Raw genomic sequence first — 14248 nt, forward strand, 5'->3', positions numbered from 1 at the left:
ATGGCTCAGCCCAGATGCTCTCAAACTGGTAACTACACCAGCAATAGTACCTACAGAGCAAACCTCGTTGGCCTCCTGGCCTCCATGTCTTCCAACACGAAGATCGATTACGGATTTTACAATTTCACCGCCGGAGAAAATTCTGACAAAGTGAACGCGATTGCACTTTGTAGAGGAGACGTTACGCCGGATGTATGCCGTAGTTGTATCAATTCCACAAGTCAAGAACTCTTACAGTCTTGTCCCAACCAGAAGGAGGCAATCTATTGGTCCGGTGATCAATGTTATGTCCGATACTCAAACAGATCTATATTTGGCGTTATGGACCAGCAGCTTATTATTGCTGTTTATAACGTAGCAAACGCATCCGACATAGAAGGGTTCAACAACGTGCTAAGACCCCTGCTAGATAGGCTAAGAAATACCGTTGTACTTGGAAATTCTACACGCAAGTTCGCTCTGGGAAGCGAGAAAGCCCCAAACTTCCAAACAATCTATTCACTTTTGCAGTGTACTCCTGATTTGACCTCGCTGAACTGCAACAACTGCCTGCTGCAGTTGGTTGGATAAATGTCACAATGTTGTAATGGAAAGCAGGGAGGAGTATACGCAGTACCAAGTTGTTATTTAAGGTATGAGACATACAGTTTCTATGACCCTGCAGCTGAGTCACCACCTCCGTCGCCTCCGCCACCGCCTATAGCACAGCCAGTCCCCCCCCCCGCCCCCCCCACCACTACATGAACTGCTTCCACCCACACAAGGTACGCATGGTAAGCGACGATTCATTCTGTTTTGGTTCTACAACGTATATAAATCCTACTGTGCCAACGTTTTATCATTTCTTGACCGTAAATGGATTTTAAGAGAAGAATATTACATATAAATTAGAATTTCGATCGGCGATTAGACAATTATTTTTTGCAATCGTAGGTAATAGGTGTATAGATATTTATATATATTTATATATATATATATATATATATATATTTACAAGTCTTTTGAAAAACAGTAGAACTACTTAATTGAGAAAATCTCTATCTTTAGGGTAATTAGTCTTTTTTTTTATATATAGGATTTATACGAAATTTGGACACCTTAAATCTATATTTAATATTATTATTTAAAATAAGTATTCAACACATTGAATGAATAAAATAAATAAGAGTTTGATCAAAAAGTGAGAAAATTGTTAAAATATTAACTAAATAATTAAGCTTCTTTTCCCACCAACTCATGCAATTATTAGAGACATTCATTTATTTTCAGTGAAAACCAACAATAATAATACAAAGTACTTAAAGATATGAAATGCAAGAATCCATAGTTGTTTTTGGTCCTCAACTACTTGCATTGGTAGTTTAAAAATTAGCTAATATCGCTAATATCGTTCAGTCGAATTTGGGAAAAGAAAAGGACTGACTCGATCATACAATTTTATTTATACCTAAACATCAGATATCTAATTCAAAATCAGTCTCTTTTAAACGAATTTTTAGTTTCGTTTGGATAAAAGCAGAACTCTGGCGTCTGCAGGGAAGGAAAGTAACTCATCAAGAACTACAATTGCTATAGTGGTGTCGGTTGTTGTTTCTGCTGTACTAATCTTGTGCATGTCATGTTTCTACCTCTTCTATTTAAGAGTGAAGAAGCCAAGGGAGAAACTTGAAAGTAAGTTCAGTATTTGTTTATTTTACATTGATGCTATCATAATTTCTTTAAGTAGCAGGGAAAATATAGATATCTAGACACCTTGCTGCATGCCTTTGCGTGATGCGTCTCTAGAGAAGATCTTCTCTAAGTTAATTGCATTTCTTTAAATAATTGCATTACTTTTCTTCTGGCGATGCATTAATCTAATTCAGATTACACTACAAGAAAAAAGGGTTTTACCGGCGATTTTTCTAGTGTTGCAATATAGAACGCCGCATTAGAGTGTTTATTGCGGCGATTTTTTAATCGCCGCTGAATGCCGTTGCGAAAACTGATGATTGAAGTTACTTATCGAGTTGCAGCGAAAATAGTATTTTTAACAGCGATTTATTTCGCCGGCAAATGAAAAAACCTGTTGCAACGCTCGATTTCGCCGTAATATAGTAAGTGGCGCCATTCCCCTAAAGATATTTTGTTTTTCCCCCCCCCGATTTCTTTCCCCCTCCACTTCTCTCTGTTCTTCCCCAATATTCCATCTCCAGCTTGCCTTTCCGAGAGATTTCATCTTCACCCACGTCCCCCGAACGATTTCATCTTCACTTTCGCCCGACCACCCAAAGCTTGCTCCTTTACCACATTTTCCTCCCGCGGAAGCTACGGTCGAGATAGTATCCTCGAAGCTGATTAGGAGCCGTGCGATTTCGTCTCTTTGAACCTGTGGGATTTGGGTCAGCTGCTTCCAACTGAGCTTGGATTCGAGATTCAATTGAGGGATAGCATGGGTCCTTCTGTCACCACAGGTATGGCTGCAACTCAGTTGGAGTTTGGTAATGAATCGATTTTGCCGCGGGTTTCTTTACAAAATTAGGAGTTCTTTGTTGCTAGACTAATTTCTATCTGTGCAGTTGTGAAATGTACCAGTAATTAGGGTTTCTTTTCACGAATTTTGCGTTCAATATCTGCATTTTGCACTGATTCACAGAACTCATGTCCGTGGCTCGAACATGAGTTGACCCAGTAAGTTTATTGCTATTTTGCCAATACATCTTATACTAATTAGTTTATAGTCCTACTTGTTTATAGTCCGTGGCTCGAACTCGAACATGAGTTTATAGTCCTACTTGGAGATTGAGCTATGAACCTGTGATCATAACAGAATGTACAGATATTAATCAATTAGTGTTTCGGTAATTAGTAGGAAATCTGTATTCTTCTGGGACTATTCCCTGGTGCAGTCACCAAGAGAGTGACATTAGAGTAAAATTTATTTGCATTGCATAATAATTTATTGGGACATCTCATGACAAAATAGTATTGAAGTGTGGCTGAGCCTAAAAGAAAATAGTGGTTTCAGAAACTTCATGTGATTTATGGTACGGTTACATTTATATGAAAAACATGTGCTACGTTCTTTTTATGGAATTAATCGTGGGATATGATATATGAGTCTTATATTAGTATGGAACCATTACTCTGTTATATTTGAAATGATAACGATACAAGAGGATACGTAAAATGTGTAAACCCTAAACATTTTTAGTGTTTATGGGAAGGATAATTATACCAAATAACATTGAGAAAGTGTAGATTTCAAATAGAGAAGAGTTTGTGGGAATGACAGCTATCCTTGAAGGGAAAGTTCCCTATGTAGATAAATTTTTTGAAGTGCTTCCCTACATAGTACAAGATTTTTAATTTACATTTAATACTATGATTTTAGTTTTCGTTTTTATTTTAATCTTATTTTTTTTGGAATAAACGAGGCTCATATATTACACCCAGTTTAATCAATCATACTTATCGAGTCGTGGACTTACCTTCCACCTGTAAAATTTCTTATTTTACAGATATTAAAGAGGAGCATGCAAATAAATAGGACATATAGTATTCGCTAGAATGAGAGCTAGGAAATACGTGTCATCTATAAAATTGGGGCATGACAAAAATGCCTTCCATAGAATCTAAAATCATCTTACTGGAGAAGATCATTAAGGTACTGAAAAAAAAAAAATTGGTTCTAAGGTCAATCAAATTGCTTTGTCAAAATTGAGAATCAATATAGGTAAGCTAAAAAATATATCAATATGTATTTCTTAGGGTATTCCGAAATTAGTTTAGGATAATTTCGAAATAATTAGCCTATATATATACATGCCATGTACCATCAACATTCTAAGTCTGTTGTTTCCGATGCATTAAAGAATTTGCAATTTGGAGTTTTTTAGAAGAAGTTATGGCAAGTTTACAATAGGCCAGGTGCCTGAGATGGCAGAATGCTATGAAGTTTTATTATAGTTCATAAGTTTTATCATTTTTAAGGATAAGTGACAAGGCTTGAGGAAATTTTTCCTGGTTTGCTATGATCCCCAAGCATGACCCTGTACGAATTTGGTTCTTTTTTGAGCAAGTTTCCAATTCTCATGAACTGATAAATGTTGTCTTGATAGACTGAACATATTCTCATTTTTCTGTGCTCTTGAAATTGGATTTGTGCTAGCTAGGGCCTTTTTTCTTTAATCCTCTTGGGCAAACTTTGCTGCCCAAATGTAGATAGGAAATGCCTCATTGACCCTAAGACAGACTTCATATACATCTTGTGTGCTAGAATGAGTTATTTTTACTGGTTTGAGTGCATGTAGTCCTCAAAAAAATACTAATGATCAAGAACAGGGATACCAAGTGCTTGTTAAGATGTTATTTAATAAATTACACTATATATATTTCTAGCATTTGAGATATATCGTTCAGTTACTTATAACAAATCAGGCATTTGAGATATATCTAATTATTTCTAAATTAATCAGACCTATCTCATTTGTCAGCCTTAATTAAGTTTTATCAGATAATGAGACACTTTAACTAGGATTTTTGATTATAACTTTGATTAGTTCTTTTGGGCCAATCTAAGAATCTTGCTCACATTATCATTGCGCTGGATTAACCCTTTTTTATACTAGTGTAAAAAAGTTTGATACTGAGTACTGAACTATATGATGATGAAGGGGCACTTTTTTGTATGGGGGGTACAAACTCCTAATTCTGTTTTCCAAAGTATAATGGCTTTGGAAGATTAATGGATTGGATATATTTGATGTTTTGGAAACATGATGCTGAAATTAATAATATATATGTTTTTCGGGAGCTTTACTGCCTACTGCTCAATAACCAAGAGCACAATTAAAAGAGATTTTTCTTGTCTGCTTCTCCCTTAGTGGCTTCAAACGTGTAATCTAAGTGTCTTTCGTCCCTTCATATCTGATCTGTAATGTTTTATTAGCGTTGACTGTACGTACTGTTAACAAAGTGAGAGAACCACAAAATCTGGAAATGAAAACGCAGCCGGGAGAAAATTATTAGAAATAATTAATTTAATTTTTTTGTCCAGCTTATTTTAGCTTTTTAATTAGCTGATCATGATGAACGAGTATACACACTGATCTTCTCTCACTTTTGTTACAAAGTCCATGCTATTGTGGTGGTTTGGAAATATTGGATTCAAACTTCAGTTTGAATCAAGTTAGAAAACATAATGAGACACTTTGACCTTGGAACTCCAATTATAACTTTGACTAGTTCTTTTGGTATAACTAAGAAGCTCGCTCTTTTTCATGACTGAAGCAATCAGATTTTTCTTAAAATTAGAAATACATTATCTTGTCGAACCTTTGATAAGTTGCTTACAATGACTTCTTTTTTGGAGAGAAATATCACCACAACAGATTTTTTCTTCCATTTGGGTATATGTATCAATTATATAGTACTCCCTAAATATTAATCAAGTCCATTCTTCAATATTAATTGAGCAATTATGTATCATTCCAATATGATCATGCTATTGGAGTATTTTTTTTCTTATTATTACTGTTTGTTCGAAATTTTGCCCCATTGTTTATGCATGATCTCTTACATGCATGATGATTGTTAGTCCACAGCCCTCTCATTTCTTTGTGTAGAAAGCTCATAATTCAATATTTTCCCCCGAATTACTTTCATATCGTTTCTAGTTAATTTATTTTCTGTTTTTCCTTCAATTATCGCAAATTTCTTTTGAGATTCATGATATACTAAGGGATAATATTGGGGATTATCTTGCAACATATATGGTGCTGGTATATATGGATTAAATGATCGAAATGCATGAAATATAATCACTATTGAATATATGGATTCTGTTTTCACGTTAATATTCTACTCCATCTAACTTCACATGATGAGTACTTGTGTAATACACATGTACATGATTAATTAAAAAATTCAGTAATTAACCCTCTAAATGATTGGAAATCATCCTCCTAATTAATTAGTACTAATGAAAAACAATTATTCAATTCATGAATTAATATATATATATATATATATTAATATTTGGTTGCACCCATATTCCCTTAAGATATTACTTAATAGACTGATTTCAGGTTCTTGACATCATGATCATGGACGATGTTCTTGTCAGTTTGGACTGGTATTTGTCCCATTTTCAGTAACATATATATAGAGACAAAGAGCCACTAGATTCCTTCCACGTAACAGCCACCATCCGAACCACTATATACTTGGGACCCACGTACAACTACCGTTGCTGTGTCCAATCCAGCATCATTTTGCTGGACATCTTCAGTACTCCAAAGAGTTCTCTCTCCCCTCTCTCTTGGTACATAGGGTGATCCAATTAATAATCATTTGGATGTGATTCCCTAACTTTGTCACCGACTAATAAGACTAGTTAGTCATGTTATTCATGAAATATTAAATCATGATTACATCTTCAAGCTTTTTTGTGTAGTTCATCTCATTATATAGGCTTGGTAGACCCCCCCATATATGTTGGGTTCATATCATTACTCAATTATAGAGTCTATATTCATATATATATATATATAGACTTTATATATATATGGACATTGGTCCTATGCTCAATTGGTAAGAGAGCAGATTAATTTAAGGATATTTTCATGTTTATATGGCCCCCATATTTTAATTATAATTTATTCAGTATTATCATTTATTTTTTTGGCTTCCTTTTTCTCCCCTACAACCAATCATTAGGAGGTAATGATTGATCGATGTTGGGAAATGGATATGGCAATTTCTGGTTTCCTTGATTTTTGGTGTAGAAGAGGGAAAAGATAGACACGTAAGATAAATTGTATATCTATTTCTTTCCCGATCTTCAAATTTAGATAAAAACAATGATCATTCTGGATATGTATCATGTACTCGATTAGCTAGGTGCTTGTGAAATATATAGGTGTTGCTAGTTGGTTTTGGTGTGTGTACTCTGTGTGATGCTGCTAATTTTGGGACCCTGATCTGCTGCTGGATATCTTGATCATGTGTATATTTCTGTTGCCTAATAGAGTACGTAACAAAAAGGTCTCGTCATACTATTTAATTTCCATTGGGTATATTGTGCTGACCAAACGCGTACTATTTTTAAAAATGCAATTATAAATGTCTTCTGTTGAGCATAAAAATTCCAGCTTTAGACTTTGCAGTACCGAATCTACCGATAGTGTCAACATAGCAACTTTATTTTTTTCATTGAATTCCAAAAATCAAGTTGAATCTTATATTTGGTAAGGTGTAGTCATGTCATTCAACCTGGACTACTACTTGTGTTGGAATTAGAACATCCTCATTGGTTTGGATCAAATCTAACTTCAACTAAATTTAGCTAACAAGACATTTAAAACTACCCCACATTGAATTAAGCATGTGGGGATAAATTTAAATAGAACTAATTTCAGTAACTCACTAAATTGTTTTCCGTATAGTAACTTAGCCAAACACTATATATTCATTTCTCACTCCTCTCACCAAATATTACTTTATGTTCTTTTTTTAATTAAGAAAATACCTTTAAATTATTATTATTAAATATAATATGTGATAAAAAACTATTGTTCGTTTGCTTAGGGGAACTCAACCCAATTGTTGCTTCCATCCATTTATCTTTCATGTACAAAACCCGACGGCCTTGTTTGGACAGCAAACATGCAATAAAGAATGTATGCTCTAGTTATTTGTGTAGTATGCTTGGAATAAGGACTTTTAAAGTTTGGCTTAGTGCTAAGTATGGATAGACGTTAGGGTTTGATGTTGTGCTTGTTAGTTGATTTTCCCTAAGTTGACATGATGTAAGGAACGTGCTTTCTAGTTGAAATCTGTACGTTGGTTTATGCATTGTAGCTTGTGATTAAAATCATTACTCTTATATTTGTTTGCTTTTATTTGTATATTTTCCTTTTGTTTTGTGATTTCGTTTGTGTTAGGCTCTTATATTAAGATTTAATCTGACATTTTATGTTGCATTTTTGGGTGCAGATTGTAGGACGGATGTGCTGTCATTTTGATTGAAAAGCACTTGGTTGAGCCCGACTCTCAGTTATTGGTGAGCCATTTCACCCAGGGGTGAGCTGAAACAATTCGTATTGAGGATTGAAGGTAACGAATACCCATACACGTCCGTAATTCCTTCTTCCTTTCATTTCATGAATTCTCAAAATAGAGATGGATGTTGTGCTGTGAGTGTTATTATATATGCTAGACATAGCTTTGATTGGTTAATATATATGCCATGTGTATTAGATAATCCATCTAATCATAAACCATATACTACTTTCACAATTCCACATGTTGTTTGTTCTTTGTACTTGGGGTGATGTTGTTTGCCGGTAAAGGTATTTTTCCTAAAAAGGCTAATTAATTAATTTGAATTTGAGTTAGATATATGGTTTATGATTTGAGTTAATTAATTTATATAAATTTACTTAACTTAATAACACAGCTCATAGATATAAAACAACAACAAAGTACTCAAGGGCTTTCCCTTAAGCAAGACCATGTAAAAGATGTCAATCAAAAGTCATTCTGCATGCAAACCAAAAAACAATTATTACCAAGTCAGAAACTCAATTCAGTTAAGTACTGCTGCTATAGCAGCTATATTTTAATCCTTGGATTAAACAATGTATTTTCTTAGATTATATATATTGGACAAGTATTATAAGGAGTTGCCTAAAACAGTATTATCATATATAAGGTAGATAAGCAGGTTTTGCCGACCAAAGTAAAAAAATTGGTCAGTGTGATGGCCTCTCAAACGAACATTCAGATACTCAACTGATTGGAATTGTAATTTCCATAGACGAAAACATAAATCCGAACTCACCCACCTCAAAGAATGAAATGGAAATTTTCAACAACATAATAAAGCGTGAGCTTCTGATTCAAGAAGTGTAAATACTTGGAGTTATACAAGTAAATAGGCATTGCCCAAGTACATATGCTCTTTAAATAAACTATATTACACTAACCTTTGGTATGCAATACCAAAACAGTGCCACACATATATGCTCTTTAAATAAGCTGGCAACCTCTATAACATCCTTCACAGTCTGACATGATGAGTTTCCTGAATTCCACCAGCTGGTTACTCCCATTAGTGCCACGCTCTAAAAGACTAGTGTCTCAACCACCTTCTACTATGCTTTTTATGGAGTGAACTAGGTGCCTCCAATTCTCTTCTTCAAACAACTTCTTATTCATTCTTCTAAACGTGAATGCGCACTATGGTGAGTTTCTCATCGAACTTAGTTGTAGAGGTTGCCATGCTTAACTAACTTTCTTCCCCTCCCATATCGTGCTTCAGATGGACAAAAGTTGGATGAATGATCCCGATAGGCTTGTATCATCTGCATACGCCGAAGGCGTTAAATATTTCCTCGCACAAGCACGAAACCATGCAAGTGGAAGGGATCGCATCCGGTGTCCATGTCGTGCATGCCTTAACAATCTGTGGCTGCCTATATTTGAGGTGGAAACTCATTTGTTTATGAAAGGGATCAACCCAAACTACACGCAGTGGATATTTCATGGGGAGGAGGAAACAACATGGAACTTGAGTGATGAAGATATTGATGATGATATCAACCAAGAAGACGATTACATAGATGACATGCAGGATATGTTGGATGACATCCGGGCAGGCACCTTCAATGATGCGCCCCAAGATAGCACTCCTGCGGCAAACAGGCCACGAGAGACGGTAGATTCACCATCTTTCGAGCAACTACTAGATGATGCCCGACGTCCGTTATTTGATGGGTGTACAAAATTTTCAAAACTGTCATTCGTCGTCAAGTTGTTACACATCAAATCAATCGGTGGGTGGTCAATTAAGTCATTTGACATGCTACTTGATTTGTTGAGGTCTGCCTTTCCTGATGCCCTATTGCCACAATCATATGAGGAGTCAAGGTCATTGGAGCGCGGTTTGGGCTTCAAATACCACAAAATCCATGCGTGCCCCAACGACTGCATCTTATTTTGGAAGGAAAATAGGAATCTTAATGAATGCCCTGTATGTAAGGCTTCGAGGTGGATACCAAATACACACGGACTTGCCGCGGTACCTCAAAAAGTGTTGCGTCACTTTCCGCTGAAACCGAGATTGCAGCGTCTCTTCATGTCTGCAAAGATAGCAGGTGATATGCGATGGCACAAAGAGCAACAGACGGAAGAAGATACTTGTATGAGACATCCGGCCGACTCTGAGTGCTGGAAGAAATTTGATGAAGATCATGGCTGGTTCGCTTCAGATCCTCGCAATGTTAGGCTCGGGCTGGCAAGTGATGGCTTCACACCATTCAACAACTTGGCTAAACCTCATAGCATTTGGCCAGTGATCCTTGTCCCCTATAACTTGCCGCCGTGGTCATGCATGAAAGACCAATTCTTCATAACATCTCTGATTATTCCTGGCCCAAGGTCACCAGGGAATGAGATTGATGTATACTTGCAGCCGTTGATCGATGAACTGCTTGAATTTTGGGAAGATGGGGTACCTACATATGATGCCTCAACTAAGGAGACGTTTATGTTGCATGCTGCCTTATTGTGGACAATCAACGATTTTCCTGCCTACGGGAATCTGTCTGGCTGGTCAACAAAGGGAAAATTGGCTTGTCCGTCTTGCAATGCAGACACAGACTCTAATTGGTTGAAATATGGCGAAAACATTGTTACATGGGACATCGTCGTTTCTTACCCCCAGATCACATATGGAGAAGGAGGAAATGGTTGTTCAACGGTAGAGAAGATCATCGCATGCCACCAAGGGAATTTGGTCCTGAAGAGATTCAAAATCAATTGCAGATGATTGGGGATGTTCAGTTTGGCAAATCTCATAGGAAGAAAAAACGCACTGCTGAAGAGCTGAACTGGACAAAGTGTAGCATATTCTTCGTGTTACCTTATTGGTCAACAGTGCGACTTCGGCATAATTTAGATGTTATGCATATTGAGAAGAATATTGCCGACAACATCTTATTCACTTTAATGAACAGTCCAGGAAAAAGTAAGGATAACATCAATTCAAGGCGTGACTTAGAGCTTTTGGGCTATAGAAAAGAATTACACTTGAGTTGGCATGGTGATCGTGTAACAATGCCACATGCACAGTACACATTAAACGTCGAGCAAAGGAATAAATTTTGTGAGTGGTTGTCTGATATCAAATTTCCAGATGGGTTCGCTTCCAATATCTCGAACTGTGTATCTCGACGTGACTGCAAAATCTCAGGGTTGAAAAGCCATGACTGTCACGTTTTCCTTCAAAGACTACTCCCTATTGCTGCTGGGGGGTATTTAAGAAGTGACATTGGGTTGGCTTTGACTGAACTTGGTACTTTCTTCAAACAGTTGTGCGCTCGAACACTCGATGTCAACCGCCTGGCCCAACTCCAAACTGATGTTGTCACCATTCTATGCAAATTGGAGATGATATTCCCTCCTTCATTTTTCGATGTTATGGTCCACCTAGCTGTCCATTTACCCCATGAGGCCAGACTTGGGGGTCCAGTACAATATAGGTGGATGTACCCATTTGAGAGGTATCTCGGCAAATTCAAGCGGTATGTTAAGAATAAAGCCCGCCCAGAAGGTTCAATAGCCGAGGCTTACATTCACACCGAATGCTTGACATTCTGCTCCATGTATCTCAAAGATATTGAGACGAGGTTTAGTCGATCGGACCGCAACATTGATGCTGACGAAGAGGGCACGTTAGATGGGTTCAATATTTTCAACCAGAAAGTTCGTCCCTTGGGTATGCCTTCGAACGTGCATTTAGAAGATAAACTATTTAGGGCAGCCATCTGGTACGTGCTCAATAATTGTTCGGAGATTGGACCTTATAAAGAGTAAGCATTAACGAGTCTACTTAAAAATCCTCTTTCATTCTATACAATTTGAGCCTATGAACCCAGTACCATCTAACTTCAATATGTTGCTTCGCCTCGATGCAACAAATGCAGGGAACACTACGATAAATGTAAGGTGCAACACCCAGATTGCATCGAGCGCACGCACCAAACTGAGTTCCCAACTTGGTTTAAGCAACGTGTAAGTTCTTATCCACTCCTATGTAAGATGTGCTGCTATAGCTTTCATTTTATATGATTTGGATCTAATCGAAAATAAACGTTGTGAAATTTGCTTTTTTAAATATATAGATCCAGGAACATCGAACCTCGCATACACTTGATGTGTCCGCTGATCTGTACGCGTTAGCGTGCGGGCCTGACCGTTGGGTTGCAACATACGCTGCTTGCATAATAAATGGAAAAAGGTTCCATACGAAGCAGCGTGAACTTCGCCGTCGTACACAAAATTCTGGAGTGGTGGTAACTGGTGATGAGGCCACAAATAATTTGGACTTCTATGGAGTGGTTAATAATATTATAGAGTTACGCTACATGGAGTGGCGTCGGGTGTACCTGTTTGAATGCGATTGGTTTGATGTTGGTGATCGAAAACGAGGGGTGCGGGTGGATGACCATATGATTAGTGTCAACATGAACATGACTTGGTATAAGGATGAACCATTCGTGTTGACGAGTCAGGCTGATCAATGTTTCTACATAAGAGATTTAAGGGCGAAAGGGAATTGGGGTGTTGTGCAGAACTATGCAAATAGGAATGTATACAACATTCCGCCACTGCCGAGAGTTCTTGAAGTACTTGATGGGGAATCAAGTACTCCTGATGCCGATCAAGAAGATGAGCCATCATATTATTATGAACCAGTGCAGTGTGATAACACAGATCAAGTGGCAACTCAACTGAATAGGCCTGATATACTACCTAGCCATGTAGATGCACGAGAAATCATGGATCTGGTTGGTCAACGCATAGATTCAACAGGCTTTATCAATGATGACATGATCACTTCTGAGTCTGGAAATGCGGCCAGTGAGGGGGAATATTCAGATGAAGAGGACCTATCAACAAATGAGGGGGAACATTCAGATGAGGATGGGCACACAACATCTGATGAGTCTGGCGACCTATAAATATAACGCAGGAACTTCGTTCATTTAAGGTTGAGATATTAGAATTCTTGTTCAAAATTTCCATGTGTATATAGACATCTGACAATATGAGATTGACTTTGAAATTGGTATGTGTATATAGACAGTTCAATATGAGAAGGAGTGAAATATATGTTTTGATTTATTTTCTTACTACCATGAAGAAAATCATTTTACCTGGCTCGAACTACGTATTATGCGAACTCATATCTTTCTTATTATGCAAGTAGCAAACAATCTTGAGAGTAGTATTCAAGTTTTACAACATCTATACCTAAATTAAATAGTATCTAACATGTGATTTAATTTGCTTCAGGTTACGTCCAATATTGGGAGGCTGTGTCAACTGGGATGCACTATGCCGTATCAAGGTATATATACGGCCGACTCTCAGTTAATCGTTTGTCTATTTAAAGTCTCATAGTGTAAGGGTTAGTCTACCTAAAAGTAACTGAAAATGGTAGATAAATTTGCTTGTTTACGAACTTGTCTGTGCATATTGCGATTATTTTGTATCAATTAGGGCATCAATTTTATCCCACTATGCCCTTAACTTGTACTCGTGCAGGTAATCAGCCGGGACCCAGTTCAAGAGGTGGAGGTAGACTTCGAGGCCTTCGAGGTGGAAGGCGTTATATCCCATACTCAGGTCGTCACTGCCGACCACGCGGTACGAAATTATCTTCATATCATAGCACGAAGGAGTGTAATCAATCCTCCTCGGATGACTCAACACAGCCCCCAAGTCCCCCACCATGCGTTGTGGCAACTCACGCGCCACAACCTATTCAAGAACCCCAACCAAATACTGATGGGGAACAATCACCTACTGGAGAACAAACTGGTGCATGTTTTTCCAAATCTTAATTTTGAAAGCATTAGCATGTTTGAATGTGTCATTAAGTGTGAATATTCCACTTTACACTTTAAAATACTAATATATTGTACCTTAAAATACAGCTGCAGATGCCCCAGTGGAGACCGAAGGAACGCAAGAACAGAGGAGACGAACTCGTGGGCCATCTAGATGCATTTTCTTTGACAAGCTAAGGAAGAACGGGAAAGTGATGCTGAAGATAAACGATGGTGAGACAGCCCCATGTTGTGAACATGCTTCTATGTTCACAACACGAGTATCGTGGATTGTGAAACAATACTGTGACATGAGTTACAAGCGTTGGTCGGATGTGCCACCAGCGATTAAAGAGGAGCTCATTGACCGT

General features: G+C 37.4%; 1 pseudogene; it reads left to right on the forward strand.

Moving 5' to 3' along the window:
• The window catches only part of LOC109020408, a 24352-nt pseudogene continuing 10104 nt past the window's right edge, over positions 1-14248 (forward strand).

This window comes from Juglans regia, chromosome 3 (assembly GCF_001411555.2).
Source record: "Juglans regia cultivar Chandler chromosome 3, Walnut 2.0, whole genome shotgun sequence".
NCBI classification, from domain to species: Eukaryota; Viridiplantae; Streptophyta; class Magnoliopsida; order Fagales; family Juglandaceae; genus Juglans; species Juglans regia.